Genomic DNA, 21,804 nt, shown 5'->3' with positions numbered 1-21,804 from the left:
GGTGCAGGGTATTACATACATCCCGGCTTTAACTATGCGTGTCCTCATGCATAACTTCAAATTATTAATATTTTACAATTAGAACATCACTGCATGAGCATAATATACAGGAATATCTACGAACTTTTAGCACCTATACCGAGAAGGCAGGATTCCCTGTTTACTTCTCTCTGACCTTCTCAGCAAAGAAGTGAATTCTGCACTATTTGCATCAGATTTACTACATTCGGTTACATGAGGCAATATTAACCCAGGATAAGGTACATTATAACCTCCCTTCTCAATATCACAGGATAGGTTTTCCTCAGTTGCCATAACCGATCCCGGATGGGTAGGGACTAGTACTGGCCAGAACAGTCTCATCATATCCTCTAAGTCATTGGGCACGGATTCAGTAAACGGGCTCACCCCCTCTGTTCCTCTGCTTCCAGCATCTTCATTTTGAACAGTTGGAGTTTTCCATTTTTTTAATTGGTTGCGATGTACTACTAAGGAGTAATGTCCATCGTCCTTGGTTATCTGATAGACGGCTACATCAGGTCGTGGAATCCCTGTTATTCGGTAAGGTATCGCATCCCAATAGCTATCCAGCTTACTATGTCGATGGTTGTTTTTCTTCAAAACCCAATCGCCTATATTCAGAGATTCAGCCAAAGCATTCTCGTTGTAACGTTCAGCCTGTCGCTTACGCACCTTATCCATTCATTGATTGACGATAGTTTGTTCAGTTTTCAAACGCCGTTGATGTTCTTTCACCCAATCTGTACAGGGAATTGTTTCTTGTGCAATTTCTTGAGGCACATCCAATCTCACAATTTGACAACCGACTGAATAGTAAATAAAACGGAGTATATCCCGTGGAGCTATGCTCCTTATTATTATATAAAAAGGTAATCTAAGGAAATAACATCGGCCAGTCTTGACGCTCCGATGCGGGAATCGCCCTTAACATACTGATCAGCGATTGATTCATCCTTTCACATAACCCGTTGCATTGCGGGTGATATGCGGTAGTTCTTAGCTTTTTACACCCGTATAGTGCACATAATTCTTGAAACAAGTGTGATTCAAAAGCAGGCTACTGGTCGGGTAGTATGTTTACTGGGTACCCGTAAGGACAAACAAAAACTCTCCAAAGCAATTTGGCAGTGGCCTTTGCTGATAGATCGTGCACTGGAAAAGCCACAGCAAATTTTGAATAATGATCTACCATAGTAAGAGCATATTGGTATCCAGTTCGGCTAGGCTCTAATTTAATATGATCTAGGGACACTAGCTCCAGTGGATGAGTAATCATTATAGGATGAAGAGGGGCCTTCTGTTTTGCTGGAGCTTGCTTGTGAAGGCTACAATTGGAATAGTTGGCGCACCACTCTGCTTTATCCTCTCGCATCCCGATCCAGAAAAACCTTTTCTGTAATTGAGCTTCCAACTTTTGGGCTCCAAAAAGCCCCGAGTGATCATGGTATGCTTGGAGTAAGAAGTCTTTATCCTGATGCGGTAACACGATCTGCGTGACGGGGTGATGTGTTCTCGGATTGATTCCGCCACGAACAAGAAGTCCTTTTTGTATTTTTAACCGATCTCGTTGACGCCACAGCTTCAGCAGCTCTGGTTCGGTTGCTTGTCGCTCCAGTTTACTTAACACTTTTCCGGAAAGCAACAGAGTTTTCAACTTGGTTAAGATTGAACTTCCTTGCTGTATTTGACGCCACTTCCTTGCTGTATTTGACAGGTTCTATTTGTGCTACACTTGGAATGTCCTGTGTCTGCATTAACTGTATGCTGGTGGTCACAAACCGTTGTTGGACAAGCAGAACGTGAAATTTCGGCATTTCAACATCTTCCCACTCATCTTTCTCATTAACACTTTCAGTTGAACCAGATAGCCATGACAGAGCATCGGCATTACTGTTACTTTTCCCACTTCTATACTTGATAGCTCCCGGCTAATTAGCTAGCCGGGAGCTGTCGCCAAATGAGAAAGGGGATTATTGTCAGTAAAAGCTATGAATGGGGTGGCGGCTACGTAGTTCTTAAACTTTTCTGTAACGGCACACACTAATGCCAACAACTCTAGTTTAAAAGCGCTATAATTTGTGTCATTTCATTCAGTCTTTCTCAAACTTCGAATTGCATAAGCGATTACCCGTTCTTTTACTTGTTGTTTTTGTGACAGGACAGCTCCTAACCCATGATCACTAGCGTCAGTATACAGTTGGAAGGGTTGGCTGTAATCGGGATATGCTAGTGTAGGCGTTTTAGTAAGTAAGGACCTTAGCTTGTCAAAAGCATCTTGTTGAGCGGTTGTCCATATGATCGTCGTATTCCGATGTTGCTGAATCCTAGGAGTCCCATGAAGTAACTCATGCAATGGAGCTGCAATATGAGCAAAGTTCTTCACAAATCGGCGATAGTATCCTACGAAGCCTAAAAATTTTCTCACTTCTTTCAAGGTGGTTGGTGTAGGCCAGTCTAGTACAGCAGCCACTTTCTCCAGATATGGGGTTACTCCTTCTGCACTTACAACGTGTCCCAGATATTGCACACTAGTCTTCAGGAGATGACATTTGGAGGGTTTCACTTTGAGACCATACTCTGCTAGTCGTTGGAAGACCTCGTGGAGATGTGTGAGGTGTTCGTGGTAAGTTTGGGAGAAGACTATTATGTCGTCTAAGTACAGCAACACCATGTCAAAATTTTTAGATCCTAGGCAATGCTCCATAACTCGTTGGAAAGTCCCTGGAGCATTACAAAGTCCAAACGGCATCCTTTCAAACTCATACAGTCCCATGGGAGTAGTAAAGGCTGTTTTTTCTTGATCTGCAGGTGCTATTCGGATTTGCCAGTAACCACTGGTTAAATCAAGTGTAAAGAAGTAGGTGGCTGATTTTAAAGCCGTCGAGGATTCTTCAATCCTTGGTAAGGGGTACGCGTCTTTGTGTGTCACTTGATTTCATTTTCTGTAATCTATGCAGAAGCGTAAACTCCCGTCCTTCTTTCGGACCAATACTATCGGTGCCGCCCATGGGCTATGACTTTCTTTTATCACCCCCAAGGTTTTCATCTCTTCCAACATCTGCTTAACTGGTTGATTCAAAGCTGGAGCCAGGGGTCGATAACGCTCCTTAATAGGTGGTGCATCCCCTGTTGGAATATAATGTTGAATCTGGGCAACTAGTCCGAAATCTGCAGAGTGTTTACTAAAAGTAGCAGAATTTTCTTTTAGAACCTTTAGTACTCCTTGCTTGACCTCCTCTGCAGTATCTTCCTCCCCTATTTGTATTTCTTCCCACCATGACGATCTGTCTTCATCTTTGCCATTGGATTCGTAAAGGCACTCGTCCTCCTTTCACAGTAGCCAAAACTCATGTTACTACAATATCGCCACGCTGGGCTGTGTTATAAGGTTCTACTATGGCATCATAATTTCTTCCCTGGGGTCCACATTGGGCTTTTCCCCACACAACAGTTTCAGTGTTGGGTTGTAAGATTACTAGTCGCCGATCGGCTATCTTCACTTTCCCGACTTCCCCTGAAGCATTAACAAATCTCTGCTGTCGCTGAAGAGTCCGAATCGTTCTCTGTAAAGCCTGTTGAAAGATTGGTGGGGTATTAGACAATTCCTTCCTCAAAGCAGCAATTAGTTCTTCCGGGCAGTTCTGTAACACATTCATCCCTACAATGATAGAGGGGACCGTTGAGTAATCCACATTAGTGATAAGACATCCTTATCTTGGTAGAACAGCTTGTCCTATTTTAAGTCAAATTCATAATATCCCTGGCAGGATATATTTAATCCATTACTGACCAGAAGCCTGAGCCAAGTTGGTGGGGGTGGCATCATTCCAGCGAATCCCCAATATTGCTGGAAGACCCTCATTTGTATGGTGGTTACTTGAGAACCGGTATCTAGTATAGCTGGTACCTGTACTCCATTAATCTGGATGTTAACTATAGGACATTGTCCTACATATTGTGGGCACCATTCTTCTGGCGTAGGACCTACTGTGTTGCATTCCCCCGAGGGTTGGTCTCTAGCCTCGGGGTATTGGTGTTTAAAGGCTCTTCCTAGCGGCAAAGTCGTACAACATGTCCACTAACATTACATCTCCTACAGATAGGACGTCCCTGCGAATCAAACCGGTCAGTAGGCCTTCTACCTCTTCCTGAGGGCGACTCCCACCACTCAATCCTGGATCTTCTCCAATCTGTACACCAATTTGATTCCGTTCTTTCAGGTGGGGCGCGCTTACTGAACTTTTGTAATTCTCTATTCATTGCTGCCATTCCTACCGTAAGTTCTTCCATTTGTCCCTTTAATAATCGTACAGGATCAGGAGTAGGAGCCTGTATACTCTGATGAGCAGTTTTTTTTCAGTTCAATCTTTTCACCTGATATATTATATGAATCAACCCTATTTTCCGACAATTCTTGGTATCCTGGCATCTCAGGAAAGGAAACCTTTTTTGGCTGCCTTGAACCAACCACTTTAATCGCTGCCTCCTTAAAATCGAAAAAGGAGGCACCCGCTTTTTGTAACCTCAAGAGTTTTATTTGAGATCTACTATTCTCGCAGCTGGTTCCATCTATAAATTGATTGACCAGGACCTCATCGACCTCTCTCACTTCTGCCTCATCTATCTCCTTAACGTCTCTCAATGCTTCCTGTAAACTTAATGCAAAGTCTCTTAACGACTATCCTGGCCGTTGCTTCCTAGAATAAAATCGTGACTTAAGCTCCGACAATGTACTAATGTCAAAAGTGGTTGCTAATCTTTGGAACACCTGTTCTACCATCTGCCGCTCTTCCAAGGGCCAAGATAACACTTCTCTTAATGCTGACCCTTTTAGCTGCCCAATTAAGATTTCCACTTGTTGCTGATTGCCCACGGGATACAGTCTAAACATTGATTGCATCTTAGTTTTAAATTGAATAAATGTATTAGCATCTTTCTGTCTTGCCTCTCCTGAATATGTGGGCAGCCACGGGGCCAAAAATAATATGTCATAATGATCATATTTACACTAGCCATGGCTGGTTGTGGATTCACACCATGGGGGTAATTCTGAGTTGATCGCAGCTTCAAGTTTGTTAGCAATTGGGAAAAACCATGTGCACTGCAGGGGAGGCAGATATAACATGTGCAGAGAGAGAGAGAGAGATTTGGGTGGGGTGTGTTCAATCTGCAATCTAAATTGCAGTATAAAAATAAAGCAGCCAGTATTTACCCTGCATAGAAACAAAATAACCCACCCAAATCCAACTCTCTCTGCAAATGCTATATCTGCCCCCCCTGCAGTGCACATGGTTTTGCCCAACTGTTAAAAAAATTCCTGCTGCGATCAACTTGGAATTACCCCCTATCTGTAGTTGTTTGAGAACTCTGTGAACTTGTTGCTTGTTCTTCCAATGACATGTTCTATCGGTATTCGTATCCTGTTCGGTGGATGCCAAAGTTTGTGACACTTTTCTATATGTAAGATATAAGATAATACTGTGATAACTGTACCTTTCTTGGCTACCCTTCTGAATTTTTACAGAAAAGGGAAGGCGAATTATGTACCAGAACCGGTTTAAAACAAAAATAATTAAATTTATTTTCCTTATATCCGTGTTCACAGATACTTTAAATAAGGATAATACTTTCTTATAACTGCATTTACTTGAACATTCAAACAATAGAATTTAAGTTTTATTGTACAGCAACAGTCGATCTCCACTGGTCTTCGTCTTGAGAGGAATAAAGCGGTTAGATAAGAGACACAGTATTGTTAACAAACAATACATTTTAAATATATATATTCCTTAATCTAAACTGAGACCATCCGCAAGGTTATACAGTTTAATACTGCTAATGGTTACTATGGTATCAATTTCAGAAAACTACATCAACCTTTATCACCTTCCCTCTAGTGTCTATACTGCGCAGTGACTAATGGTAATGACGTTGGTGCACATGCGGTCTCTTAGTAATCGCTATATTAAGGTTGGATGGATCCAAATGTAAAAATGAGTTTAGTATCTGAAATATATCCTGAATTAGGGTACATGCATGTGTCTCCAATTAATGGTAATTTACTTTGTGGAATGGTACTGTATCAATGCTTCTTAAGTATATAGTAGAGAAACTTGTATCCCTTATTTTGTATTCCTTTTTATCTTATTATAGCTGTCAAGAGAGTCGTTCTGAGCCTAGATCAGTACATCAAGATGACTAAGAGAACAAATGGTATCACTACTAGTCACTGTTTCTGCGTGGTATCTGAGGTAAGTTTTCTACTGGATCAATTACAATAAGAACTTTCTTAACTAGCTTTTAGTTCTTAATAGATAATAATGCTGTCCTCTTCAATGCTGACTGTCACTTTAAAACTAGAGCTCCTCAAGTATTATCTGTAGGTAAGTGTAATGCAGGACTGTGGGGTAATATCAAAAATCCCCTTCAGTGTGAGGCCGCAGTTCATCAATCTCTGACAGGGAACTGAGCTAACGTTCCCTTCAGTGTGAGGCCGCAGTTCATCAATCTCTGACAGGGCACTGAGCTAACATTCCCTTCACCATGAGGCCTTTTTTATGTCAGTGTCTATGCGGGCCCTCCCCTCACCATGTATGGGATGATTGGGGCCACCTACCGCCTTATTTGGTGTCACTCACGAGTACAGGGTCCTCCTGGCTCTGATCGGGTTGGTGGAGCCATTCTCTGCCGCCGCCCGGCGTACGTCACGGGGGAAGGTCCCGCCTTACTCTGCAGCCGGCCTCCTCCTGCATTTACGGGTTGCTCTGCTCTCCCAGCGATTACCGGAACTGCGCGGATGTCACCGGAGACTGGATCAGGTAAGTCTCTTCTATCCTCTCTTGGTCCCAGGAGTCAGCCACGGTTCTCTCTCTCTCTCTCCGCTCATCCCGTCACACCAGCAGTGCAGTCTTTCCTCCTTTACTCCTTGCCTCAGACTCCCCAATGGTCCTCCGCTCCTCACTCTTAAAGGCTCTCCCCAGGTCCCCGGATCAATCCCGCTCTCCTCACGCGCTGGCTCCTATCCTTTCAGTGGCGCACATAACACCCCCCCCCCCCCCCCCGCAATCCTACCAGTAGACAAGTCCAGGGGCCACGAGCCTATCAGTTTTCCTAGGCTATTAACTGTTTTGCCCAAACTATTTACCTTCCGTGAGGGTGATATTCATTTCCCAAAAGTCTTTGCCCCCTGTGAGTGTACAACTTTTAATAAAAAGAAACACCATGAACTTTACTTTAATTGCTACCATAGCTATTTAACACATATGGTATTACTTTACTGGTCCAGGGTATTACATATATATATATATATTAGAGATAAGTGGGTTCAGTTTCCTGAGAAGCGAACCCCCCCGAACTTCACTACCAGAGCCGGATCCGAGTATATGCCGTATATGTTTAATGGTACTGCCGTATAAATCCAGTGATAGTGCCGTATATGTCCAATGGTACTGCCATATAATTCCAGTGATATTGCCGTATATGTCCAGTGGTACTGCTGTATAAATATAGTCCAGTGATACTGCCGTATATGTTCAGTGATACTGCCGTATATTTCCAGTGGTACTGCCGTATATGTCCAGTGGTACTGTCGTATATGTCCAGTGGTACTGCCCTATAAATCCAGTCCAATGATACCGCTGTATAAGTCCAGTGGTACTGCCATATAATTCAAGTGATCCTGCCGTATATGTCCAGTGGTACTGCCGTATATGTCCAGTGGTACTGCCATATAATTCCAGTGATACTGCCATATAATTCCAGTAATACTGCCGTATAACTCTAATGATACTGCCATATAATTCCAGTGGTACTGGCATATAAGTGCAGTGGTACTGCCGTATATATGTCCAGTGGTACTGCCATATAATTCCAGTGATACTGCCATATAACTCTAGTGATACTGTCGTATAAATCCAGTGATACTGCCGTATAATTCTATTGGTACTGGCGAATAATTCCAGTGATACTGCCGTATAAATCCAGTGGTACTGGCGTATAAGTCCAGTGATACTGCCGTATAAATCCAGTCCACTGGTACTGCCGTATAACTCCAGTCCAGTGGTACTGCCGTATATGTCTAGTGGTACTGCCCTATAATTCCAGTGATACTGCCATATAATTCCAGCGATACTGCCATATAAATCCAGTTATACTGCCGTATAATTCCAGTGATACTGCCGTATAAATCCAGTGATACTGCCATATAATTCCAATGGTACTGGTGTATAAATCCAGTGGTACTGCCGTATAATTCCAGTGATACTGCCGTATATGTCCACTGGTAGTGCCGTATAAATCCAGTGGTACTGGCGTATAACTCCAGTCTAGTGATACTGCCGTATATATGTCCAGTGGTACCAGGGCCGGTTCTTGCCCTTGTGGCGCCCCGGGCAAAACAATAGGGGCATGGCTTCATGTGGGGGCGTGGTCAGTTATGTCCCCATTTGTGCCCCCTGTAGCGCCGCTGAAAGAGAAAAAAAAAGTATGCTTACTATCCCCGCTCCTGATTCCAGACCGCTGCAGACCTCCGTCGGTGCCGCTCCTCTCCTCGGATCAGCATAGACACTAGCGTCTGGTTTCCTTCAAAGCGGGGGACCAGCGGGGGGCACAGCGGCGGGGGGCACAGTAGCGGATCTTGCCATGGTGCAGTGCCCTGGGCAAAAGTCCTGCTTGCCCGTCGCAAGATCCACTACTGAGTGGTACTGCCGTATAAATCCAGTGATACTGCCGTATTTGTCCAGTGGTACTGCTGTTTATATCCAGTGGTACTGGCGTGTAAATCCAGTCCACTGATACTGCCGTATATGTCCAGTGATACTGCCGTATATGTCCAGTGGTACTTCCGTATAAATCCAGTCCAGTGATACTGCTATATAAGTCCAGTGGTACTACCATATAATTCCAGTGATACTGCCGTATGTGTCCAGTGATACTGCCGTATACTGTATGTCCAGTGGTACTGCCGTATATGTCCAGTGGTACTGCCATATAATTCCAGTGATTCTGCTGTATATGGCCAGTGATACTGCCATATAATTCCAGTGATACTGCTGTATAATTCCAGTGATACTGCTGTATAACTCCAGTGTACTGCCGTATAATTCCAGTGATACTGCCATATAATTACAGTGGTACTGGCGTATAAGTCCTGTGATACTGCCTTATAAATCCAGGTTAGTGATACTGCCGTATAAGTCCTGTGGTACTGCCGTATAAGTCCAGTGGTACTGCCGTATAATTCCAGTGATACTGCCGCATATGTACAGTGGTACTGCCGTATAAATCCAGTCCAGTGATACTGCCATATATGTCCAGTGGTACTGCCGTATAAATCCAGTGGTGCTGGCGTATAAATCCAGTCCAGTGGTGCTGCCATATAAGTTCAGTGGTGCTGTCCTGTGCTGTATATTATTTACTCCAAATAAAGGGGTCATTAATATTTAATCCAAATAATTTTTACAGAGTTTGCCCTGTGTGGTGTAGAGGTACGCTGTCCTTTGCTACATTTTGTTAGATAACTCCAGAAAAATAATGGAGAACAAAAATTTGGAGGATAAAATAGGGAAAGATCAAGAACCACTTCCTCCTACTGCTGCTGCCGCAGCCACTGCTGTTGTTGCTGCTGAGTCGATCGTCATCCCAGAGGGGAAGTAGGAAGACAACTTGTACTACTTCAACTAAGCAAATGACTGTCCAACAGTCCTTTGCGAGGAAGATGAAATATGACAGCAGTCATCCTGTTGCAAAGCGGAAAACTGAGGCCTTGACAGCTATGTTGTGATAGACGTGCGTCCGGTATCTGCCATTAGTGCAGTGGGACTGCAGTGACATATCCTAGATGGGCCAGGTGTTTGTGCCGCACACTTGTGTCGCTTAGCTTAGTCATACAGCTACCTCATTGCACCTCTTTTACTTCTTTGCATGATGTGCTGTTTGGGGCCTAGTTTTTTTAAGTGCCATCCTGTCTGCCATTGCAGTGCCACTGCTAGATGGGCCAGGTGTTTGTGCTGCACACTTGTGATGCTTAGCTTAGTCATACAGAAACCTTGGTGCAACCTTTTGGCCTAAAAACAATATTGTGAGATGTTCAGTGTTCAGAATAGACTGGAAATTAGTGGAAATGAATGTTATTGAGGTTAATAATACTGTGATTTTAGCTGTTTTTATGTTTTTTTTTTCAAAAATCATCCAGATCCAAAACCAAAACACAAAAGGGTGGGTTTGGCAATACCAATACAGATCCAAAACATGAGCATGGAACCAGAACCAAAACCAAAACACGAAAAGTGCCCACCGCACATCTCTAATTATATATATATATATATATATATATATATAAAAGAAAGGCCAGACACACATAGAGGCATACACATACTGGGATATATGGGTTATGGATACATATATACATTGGAAATGACTGGAGTGGACTTGGAGACATAAACATTGAAGCTTGGGGTGGGGGGGGGGGGGCAGGATGCCACACATTGGAGTATGGGGGGAGGGGGTGACATAGTGATACACATTGGGCATGGGTCGAGGGGGTGACATGGTGACACACATTGGGGAATGGGGGGTGGCACGGTGACACACATTGGGGCATGGAGTTGTGGTGAAATACACAATGGTATAAGAGGATACATGGGTTTTATACATATATATATATATATATATATTGTCCGTAGGGCGGCAATCAGACGGCTTTTGAATAATACAACGGATCCAAATTATTATCAACGTTTCAGAGACTTTACTTATACTCTTTCGTAATCCTGACGAAAGAGTTTAAGTAAAGTCTCTGAAACGTTGACAATAATTGGGATCCGTTGTCTTATTCAAAAGTCGTCTGAGTGCCGCACTACATACAATATGTCGAACAATTCTCATGCAAGAGCACGGTACACGGAAGGGCGCAGGTGGATTTCATAAACAAGGAGCGCCGGCCTTTTGGAATATATAGTATATATCTCCTATATAATAGCCCAGATCTGTGACTTTGTGACTCATTTGCTAACGCTGGGCGGAGTCACAACACTGGGCGGAGTTAGTCAAATGAGTCACAGATCTGGGCAAATCTATAGGAGACTAGGAGCAGAAGCAGATAGTATGGGCATGGCACAGGCAGGGGTACATACCTCCCAGCTTTCTTCAGGCAGGAGGGACACACGCGTGGCAAAAAGGGGGCGTGGTCAACGAAAAGTGGGCGTGGCTTCACCGGAGGGCCCCGTTTTCATCAGTGAGGGGGCATGCCCAGCGCTCTGTGAGCTGCTGGCATGCCTCCAGGGGCGGATTATGAGTCCGGGGGGCACAGGGCACTTGAGACAGGGGAGCCCTATCTTATTGCTGTGCCTGCTGTGGGGCTGGGGGCGTAGCCTAATCGCGGGACACGTGGCCACGCCCCCTTATGCAAATTCCGGGATTTTTTTTTTATATATGGAATTTTGGCCCCTCAGCTAGGGCTAAATCCAGAGGAGGTGGTCGCTCCCCCCTACACACCCGCACAGGCAGAAGAAAGCAGGGAGACTGCTGCCTCCCTGCAACACCACAGACCTGCCAACACGCAGCAGCGTGTGCTGCCTGTAGCACAATGCTGCCGCTGTTGCTGGCAGGACAGGGGAGCTTCTGAGCTGGGACAGAGCTACTCCAGCCGGGGGGCCCCCTAAAACTGTGGGGCCCATGGTCCGTACCCCCTGCCCCCCCCCCCCCCCCCCCTTAATCCGGCTCTGCTGCCGGAACAACGGGACAGTTGGGAGGTATGGGGATGTGTGAGGGGGTATGCCATACAGACAGACGGGCACCGGCTCACTGTGTGCTGACCCCCCACATCAGCATACTCAGCAGGGTCTTACTGGCGCGAAGGAGCGTCACTTTCTAGCACACTCCACGCTTCTTAGCTGCAGTTTTGTGGGGCACCTGCTGCTGTGCAGTTTCCGGACTGCCTCTGTTATCTCCAGCCCCAGCAACCCCACCGCTAGCTGCAGCGCTGCCGCCTGCAGTGAGGTGCGCCCAGCTCCTTCACACACTTTAGCCAGTGGGTAGCGCTGCAGAAGTCCGAGCTGCTTGCAGGCTCCGACCCCCTCCTCCCTCCAGCCGCAGCGTCTCCTGGGAGCTAACCAGTCACTCCCAGTCTCCCCTTACCACACAGTGCCCAGCAGCTGTGAGGTCCACGCCGTGTGCATGCTATGACCCCCTCCTCCCTCCAGTCGCAGCGTCTCCTGGGGGCTAACCAGTCACTCCCAGTCTCCCCTTACCACACAGTGCCCAGCAGCCGCGAGGTCCACGCCGTGTGCATGCTATGACCCCCTCCTCCCTCCAGTCGCAGCGTCTCCTGGGGGCTAACCAGTCACTCCCAGTCTCTCCTTACCACAGTGCCCGGCAGCTGCGCGAGGTCTGCGGTGTGTAACTGAGGAGGGGGGGAGGGATGCTGATGGGCAGAGGAAGCAGGACTCCAGCCTGAGAGAGTCAGCCATGCCAAGTCTCCACCAGCAGCACATCCCAACAGGTTGGAGTGGAACAGCAGCAGCCAGCAGCAGTGACTCCGGTAAGACACATCTGTCTGTCACCACTGTTTTGTCCCTAATACCAATCTCTCCCATGCCCTGTGTTCTGTATTGTCCCTGTCACCCCTGGCCTTGCCCTGTCACCCTTATGCTGGCCCTGTTACCCCTATCCTGGCCCCGTTACTCCATGCCCTCCAACTACCTTTTTGGCAGGTACAGTACCCGCAGCGCCTCCAGACCCCTCCTCAATGCACCACACCTCCGGACCTTCCCCTCCACCACATGCAGCACTCCACCCCTCCCCCACACGCTGTGCCTCCAGACCCCCTAACACCACCCGTGGCTCCCACTACTCCGCCCCTCCACCACCCACAGCACCTCCAGACCCCCTCCACCATCCACCCCCCATATATATCTCCCCCCACACCTGCCCCCCTTCACCCGCAGCATCTGCAGACACCCTCCTCCATCTGCGGTCCCACCCCTCCCCCACCCATGGCACCCCCGCACCTGCCCCTCCACCACCTGCAGCGCCTCCGAACCCCCTTCCCCATCCGCCGCACCACCCGTGCCTACCCCTCCCCTACCCACGGCGCCTCCGGACCCCCTACCCCACCCCCGGCACCCCCGCCCCTTCCCATCCCACAGTACCTACGGAACCCTTCACCCATCCGCAACATCCCCGCACCTGCTCCTCTCCCACCCGTGGCACCCCTGCCACTCCCCCACCTACAGTGCCTCTGGACCCCTCCCCCATCTGCATCCCCACTCCTCTGCCCCTCCCCCACCCGCAGCACCTCCCGACCCTTCCCCATCCGCCCCCCCCCCCCCGCTTCCGCCCCCGTCCACCAGCAGCATCTACAGACACCCTCCCCCATCCGCAGTCCCCCCCGCACCCGCTACATTCTGAACATCGTGCCCTGCAGGTGCTGTTCACGCTGTCGCAAGGGGCTGCGCCTCCTTCACCATCGCACGCCCTTTCATTTTGCAATATTTAACCACTAACAAAGGAATGCAGGTAATACTCCATATAATACAAATATTGAACCCCAGAAAGGCATGCAAGGGTTAAGTAGCCCCTTGCGACGGTGTGAAGAGCGCCCGTAGGGCGCTATGAAGCACCTAGTATATATATATACACTGCTCAAAAAAATAAAGGGAACACTTAAACAACACAATGTAACTCCAAGTCAATCACACTTCTGTGAAATCAAACTGTCCACTTAGGAAGCAACACTGATTGACAATCAATTTCACATGCTGTTGTGCAAATGGAATAGACAACAGGTGGAAATTATAGGCAATTAGCAAGACACCCCCAATAAAGGAGTTGTTCTGCAGGTGGTGACCACAGACCAATTCTCAGCTCCTATGCTTTCTGGCTGATGTTTTAGTCACGTTTTAAAGCTGGCGGTGCTTTCACTCTAGTGGTAGCATGAGACAGAGTCTACAACCCACACAAGTAGCTCATGTAGTGCAGATCATCCAGGATGGCACATCAATGCGAGCTGTAGCAAGAAGGTTTGCTGTGTCTGTCAGCGTAGTGTCCAGAGCATGGAGGTGCTACCAGGAGACAGGCCAGTACATCAGGAGACGTGGAGGAGGCCGTAGGAGGGCAACAACCCAGCAACAGGACTGCTACCTCCGCCTTTGTGCAAGGAGGAACAGGAGGAGCACTGCCAGAGCCCTGCAAAATGACCTCCAGCAAGCCACAAATGTGCATGTGTCTACTCAAATGATCAGAAACAGACTCCATGAGGGTGGTATGAGGGCCCGACGTCCACAGGTGGGGGTTGTGCTTACAGCCCAACACCGTGCAGGACGTTTGGCATTTGCCAGAGAACACCAAGATTGGCAAATTCGCCACTGGCGCCCTGTGCTCTTCACAGATGAAAGCAGGTTCTCACTGAGCACATGTGACAGACGTGACAGAGTCTGGAGACGCCAAGGAGAATGTTCTGCTGCCTGCAAAATCCTCCAGCATGACCGGTTTGGCAGTGAGTCAGTAATGGTGTGGGGTGGCATTTCTTTGGGGGGCCGCACAGCCCTCCATGTGCTCGCCAGAGGTAGCCTGACTGCCATTAGGTACCGAGATGAGATCCTCAGACCCCTTGTGAGACCATATGCTGGTGCGGTTGGCCCTGGGTTCCTCCTAATGCAAGACAATGCTAGACCTCATGTGGCTGGAGTGTGTCAGCAGTTCCTGCAAGACGAAGGCATTGATGCTATGGACTGGCCCGTCCGTTCCCCAGACCTGAATCCAATTGAGCACATCTGGGACATCATGTCTCGCTCCATCCACCAACGCCACGTTGCACCACAGACTGTCCAGGAGTTGGCGGATGCTTTAGTCCAGGTCTGGGAGGAGATCCCTCAGGAGACCATCCGCCACCTCATCAGGAGCATGCCCAGGCGTTGTAGGGAGGTCATACAGGCACGTGGAGGCCACACACACTACTGAGCCTCATTTTGACTTGTTTTAAGGACATTACATCAAAGTTGGATCAGCCTGTAGTGTGTTTTACCACTTTAATTTTGAGTGTGACTCCAAATCCACACCTCCATGGGTTAATAAATTTGATTTCCATTGATAATTTTTGTGTGATTTTGCTGTCAGCACATTCAACTATGTAAAGAACAAAGTATTTAATAAGAATATTTCATTCATTCAGATCTAAGATGTGTTATTTTAGTGTTCCCTTTATTTTTTTGACCAGTGTATGTGTGTGTGTGTGTGTGTGTGTGTGTGTGTGTGTGTGTATATATATATATATATATATATATACTAGGTGCTTCATCGCGCCCTACGGGCGCTCATCACACCGTCGCAAGGGGCTACGCCCCCTTAACCCTTGCATGCCTTTCTGGGGTTCAATATTTGTATTATATGGAGTATTACCTGCATTCCTTTGTTAGTGGTTAAATATTGCACAATGAAAGGGCGTGCGATGGTGAAGGAGGTGCAGCACCTTGCGACAGCGTGAACAGCACCTGCAGGGCACGATGTACAGAATGTAGCGGGTGCGGGGGGGACTGCGGATGGGGGAGGGTGTCTGTAGATGCTGCGGGTGGAGGGGGCGGAAGCGGGGGGGGGCCCGGATGGGGAAGGGTCGGGAGTTGCTGCGGGTGGGGGAGGGGCAGAGGAGTGGGGGCAGCAGATGGGGGAGGGGTCCAGAGGCACTGTAGGTGGGGGAGTGGCAGGGGTGCCACGGGTGGGAGAGGAGCAGGTGCGGGGATGTTGCGGATGGGTGAAGGGTTCCGTAGGTGCTGTGGGATGGGAAGGGGCGGGGGTGCCGGGGGTGGGGTAGGGGGTCTGGAGGCGCCGTGGGTAGGGGAGGGGCAGGTACGGGTGGTGCGGCGGATGGGGAAGGGGGTCCGGAGGCGCTGCAGGTGGTGGAGGGGCAGGTGCGGGCGGGGGTGCCATGGGTGGGGGAGGGATGGGACCGCAAATGGAGGAGGGTGTCTGCAGATGCTGCGGGTCAGTGGCGCACCAAGGGGGGATTCCGAGCACCCAGAAACCCCCCTCCACTAAAAAAAAAAAAACATTTTTTTTTTTTTTTTTAGCTGCATGAGTATTATTAATGGCTGTATAGCATCCTCTGCAGCCTGCTGTCTTCCTGGTGGCACTTGCAAGTGCAATAAAAGTTTACTTTATTTTAATTATAGTACATATATATCCATGTGCATACATATATACACATGTATATACATACATACATACATACATATAAACACACACACACACACACACACACACACACACATATACACACACATGATATATATATACATGTGTATATATATGTGTACTGTATGTGTGTGTACATATATATATATATATGTATACATGTTTAATATGCTAGGTATATGTGTATATGTATGTGTGTGTATGTATATATATATATATATATATATATATATATATACACACACACAGACACACTAGTTTTACGGACCCAGCATATACTGGGTCACCTCAGTCCGCACCCCCGTGATTGGCTCCGCCCAGTTCTGGAAACCCCCCATGCAAATCCTGCGTTTGCCACTGCGGGTGAAGGGGGGCAGGTGTGGGGGGAGACATATATGGGGGGTGGATGGTGGAGGGGGTCTGGAGGTGCTGTGGGTGGTGGAGGGGCGGAGGAGTGGGAGCCACGGGTGGTGTTAGGGGGTCTGAAGGCACAGTGTGTGGGGGAGGGGTGGAGTGCTGCATGTGGTGGAGGGGAAGGTGCGGAGGTGTGGTGCATTGAGGAGGGGTCTGGAGGCGCTGCGGGTACTGTACCTGCCAAAAAGGTAGTTGGAGGGCATGGAGTAACGGGGCCAGGATAGGGGTAACAGGGCCAGCACAAGGGTGACAGGGCAAGGCCAGGGGTGACAGGGACAAGACAGAACACAGGGCATGGGAGAGATTGGTATTAGGGACAAAACAGTGGTGACAGACAGATGTGTCTTACCGGAGTCACTGCTGCTGGCTGCTGCTGTTCCACTCCAACCTGTTGGGATGTGCTGCTGGTGGAGACTTGGCATGGCTGACTCTCTCAGGCTGGAGTCCTGCTTCCTCTGCCCATCAGCATCCCTCCCCCCCTCCTCAGTCACACACCGCAGACCTCGCGCAGCTGCCGGGCACTGTGGTAAGGGGAGACTGGGAGTGACTGGTTAGCCCCCAGGAGACGCTGCGACTGGAGGGAGGAGGGGGTCATAGCATGCACACGGCGTGGACCTCGCGGCTGCCGGGCACTGTGGTAAGGGGAGACTGGGAGTGACTGGTTAGCCCCCAGGAGACGCTGCGACTGGAGGGAGGAGGGGGTCATAGCATGCACACGGCGTGGACCTCGCGGCTGCTGGGCACTGTGTGGTAAGGGGATACTGGGAGTGACTGGTTAGCTCCCAGGAGACGCTGCGGCTGGAGGGAGGAGGGGGTCGGAGCCTGCAAGCAGCTCGGACTTCTGCAGCGCTACCCACTGGCTAAAGTGTGTGAAGGAGCTGGGCGCACCTCACTGCGGGCGGCAGCGCTGCAGCTAGCGGTGGGGTTTCCGGGGCTGGAGATAACAGAGGCAGTACGGAACCTGCACAGCAGCAGGTGCCCCACAAAACTGCAGCTAAGAAGCGTGGAGTGTGCTAGAAAGTGACGCTCCTCCGCGCCAGTAAGTCCCTGCTGAGTATGCTGATGTGGGGGGTCAAGCACACAGTGAGCCAGTGCTCGTCTGTCTGTATGGCATACCCCCTCACACACCCCCATACCTCCCAACTGTCCCGTTGTTCCGGCAGCAGAGCCGGATTAAGGGGGAAGCCAGGGGGTACACAGTTTTAGGGGGCCCCCCGGCTGGAGTAGCTCTTTCCCAGCTCAGAAGCTCCCCCGTCCTGCCAGCAACAGCGGCAGCATTGTGCTACAGGCAGCACACGCTGCTGCGAGTTGGCAGGTCTGTGGTGTTGCAGGGAGGCAGCAGTCTCCCTGCTTTCTTCTGCCTGTGCGGGTGTGTAGGGGGGAGCGACTACCTCCTCTGGATTTAGCCCTAGCTGAGGGGCCAAAATTCCATATATAAAAAAAATCCCGGAATTTGCATAAGGGGGCGTGGCCACGTGGCCAGCGATTAGGCTATGCCCCCAGCCCCACAGCAGGCACAGCAATGAGATAGGGCTCCCCTGTCTCAAGTGCCCTGTGCCCCCCGGACTCATAATCCGCCCCTGGAGGCATGCCAGCAGCTCACAGAGAGCTGGGCATGCCCCCTCACTGATGAAAACGGGGCCCTCCCGTGAAGCCACGCCCACTTTTCGTTGACCACGCCCCTTTTTGCCACGCGTGTGTCCCTCCTGCCTGAAGAAAGCTGGGAGGTATGTACCCCTGCCCAGAGCTGGATTAAGGCCTCGGGGGGCCTGGGGTACTTAAGACAGGGGGGCCCTAAGATTTAAAATTAAAATCATATATATATATTATATACACACACACCTTTATATATACACATATATATATATATGTATATATATATATATACACACACAATATATATATATATATATATACATACACACACACACATATATATATATATACACATATATATATATACACATATATATATACATATATATATATACACATATATATATACATATATATATATATATATATATACACACATATATATATATATATTAAAACCCATAACATACTGTAAATCAGCCTTACGTTCTGAGAGCTGGCTGAGAATGGGTGCTGGGCTGGCTGCTGCCTCCACGCGCGGCTGTCCTCTCTCCTCCTTCCCTGCAGCCTGCGCGCCCAGCGGCAGCCAATGTCTGAGCCGCAGGCTGCTGCTCCTCATGTTATTGGACAGCTGAGCCGTCGCTCAGCTGTCCCATCACACAGGCAGTAAGTCAGTGGAGCCGCCGCCGGGAGCCGGGAGCCAGAGCCGCCAGGGACAGCAATCGCTGAGCTGCCCTGCCGCTGCGTGTGGCGCCGGCTCCCGGGAGCGCAGCGCAATACCGCAGATCGGATCTCTGTTCCTATCTGCGGCGGCAACGGGGGGCCCTTTGAAAAAAGGGGGCCCGGGGTACTTATCCCCGGGACCCCCCTCTTAATCCGGCTCTGCCCCTGCCTGTGCCATGCCCATACTATCTGCTTCTGCTCCTAGTCTCCTATAGATTTGCCCAGATCTGTGACTCATTTGACTAACTCCGCCCAGTGTTGTGACTCCGCCCAGCGTTAGCAAATGAGTCACAAAGTCACAGATCTGGGCTATTATATAGGAGATATATATATATATATATATATATATATATATATATAGACAGCGAGGTGGGTCCGGCACAGCCACTTATGAAAATAGCACATCGGGTGCCCTCACAAGAGATAAACAGCAAATGCAAGATGGTGCGGCACTCCAATGATTCACAAAGGCAGAGGGTTATTGATTGCAACGTTTCAATGCCCGTTTATTAAGATGGCATTTTCGTCAGGTATGTAACAAAGATAAAAACAGCTTACCTTAAATACAGTGTATCACCCATCGTGGCGCGAACACTGCAGCGGGACTGCACGCCCGGTGGCCGCGCAAAGAGATGACGTCATGCCGTTCTGGAACAGAAGCGTGCATCGTCATGTGAAGAGACCCATCACCATAGTAACCAAACATAATATCACAATGGCTGAAATAGCAATACAGAATAGACATTTATCTAAGTACAGATATGCAGTATATTAAACGAGAGCCTGGCACAGAAAATTAATAGGATAACTAAAATGAATTATTAAATAATCCATGACAGTTAGATATTACTAGCCAGCACACTGATTCCTGAATATTCATTAAGGCCCTTTGGTGACAAGGTGCCTAAGCGAAAAATCCACTTGGCCTCACATTGTAGGAGCTTAAGACCACGGTTCCCACCACGTATAGAATATGGGATGTGGTCAATCATTCTATATTTCAATGAGGCTAGGTTATGTGTAGCAAGGGCAAAGTGCCTGGCAACTGGTTGGTCGCTTTTACCAGAGACCAAGGCAGCTTTTATGGTGGAACGATGGGCTGCCATTCGTTCTTTAAAAGGGCGTTCAGTCTTTCCTATGTAGGAAAGACCACAGGGACAGATTATCTGATAAACTGTGTAGACAGAGTTGCAGGTGAGTCTATGGTGAATTTTTAAGGATTTACCTGTAAGGGGATGGTAGAATGTGTCACCTGGAATTAGGTATTTGCAGGTCACACAAGTGCATCGTATGCATCCTGTTTTGCCCCTATACAAATTGGGGGCAGGTTGTGAAATATCAGATTTCACCAGGATGTCGCGGATATTGCGTCCGCGTTTGTAGCTGGGCATTAATGCTGTATCCGCTAGATGACAGTCTGGATCAGACCTGATGATCGGCCAATGGTTCTTAGCTATTTTATTGATCTTGGGGCTAATCGGAGTATACTGTGTGACCCAAGGTAATGAGGATTTGGTACTACTTTGTTTGGGTTTTAGCAGTGTTGTTCTATCAATGCGCAAGACCCTGGCCTTAGTGTTTTGAAGCTGAGTGTAATCATAGCCTCGTGACAAAAATTTTTGTAATAAAGAATCAATTTCTGCTTCTGCTATTTTAATGTCAGACGTGATTCGTCTGATTCTGATGAATTGTGAATATGGCAGGCCCTGTATCAACGATCTGGGATGGCAGCTGGATGCTAACAGAAGATTATTGCGATCAGTAGGTTTTGAGTACAAATTAGTTGAAATGCAGCCATCTTTAATAGAAATGGCTACATCTAGATACTGTATCTCAGTGGAACTGAAAGAAAAAGTGAGTTTAACAGGGCTGTCGCTGGAGTTGTGTGACTCAAGGTGTTGTACCAAATCTTGACCATCTCCCTGCCAAAAAATCAGTAAATCGTCGATGTAACGACAGAAAAATAAAATCCTATTGGAAATATTTGTATCAGAAAAGAATATTGCATGCTCAGCCTCGAACATGAAAATATTTGCGTAAGAGGGGGCCACCGCCGCCCCCATCGCACAACCAATCAACTGTAAATAAAAAGAACCATCATAAAGAAAAATTTTTTTTGTTAATATGAACCGAAGTAAATCCAACAGAAATGAAATATCAGGACCAGTGTATGTGGTCTGCCCATGTAGAAAGCGTCCCACAGCCGACAATCCCTGATCATGGGGAATTACAGTATATAAACTAACCACATCGATGGTGAACATGGTAATGTCAACCGAAAATCTAGGTAAAGACATCAGCTTAACAAGTAATGTGGTGGTGTCTAAGAGATATCTAGGATGCTCTTTTATATAAGTTTGCAATACACTGTCGACAAATACCGAAGCTGGCTGTGTCAGACCCCCACGCGCAGCAATGATTGGTCTGCCCGGGGGGTCTGACATAGACTTGTGGATCTTTGGGACAGTGTACAACAGAGGAACCAGAGGGAAGGCTGGAAGTAAGGCTTTAGACAAAGGCTCAGAAATCAATTTGTCACTACAGGCTTGTTTCAAAATTTGTGATAATTCATTTTTGAAAACACTTGAAGGGTCATGATGGAGCAGTCTATAAGTGGAGGAATCATTCACATGTACTGCAACCTGTCGTCTGTAGTCGTCCAGATCCTGGATGACCAGGGCACCCCCCTTATCGGCTGGACGGAATATCAAGTTCTTGTTATTAGCAAGATTCTCCAATGCCTGTTGTTCAATGGAAGACAGGTTGCCTCGTTGAGGAGGAGGTGAAGAAGTGGCAATATCAACATCATTTTGCAATAGACGCATGAATGTCTTAATTGATGAATTAGTTGATTGTGGTTCAAAT

This window comes from Pseudophryne corroboree, chromosome 2 (genome assembly GCF_028390025.1).
Source record: "Pseudophryne corroboree isolate aPseCor3 chromosome 2, aPseCor3.hap2, whole genome shotgun sequence".
Classification (NCBI taxonomy): Eukaryota; Metazoa; Chordata; class Amphibia; order Anura; family Myobatrachidae; genus Pseudophryne; species Pseudophryne corroboree.
The sequence above is the reverse complement of the archived record's forward strand: the minus strand, read 5'-3'. Positions refer to the sequence as shown.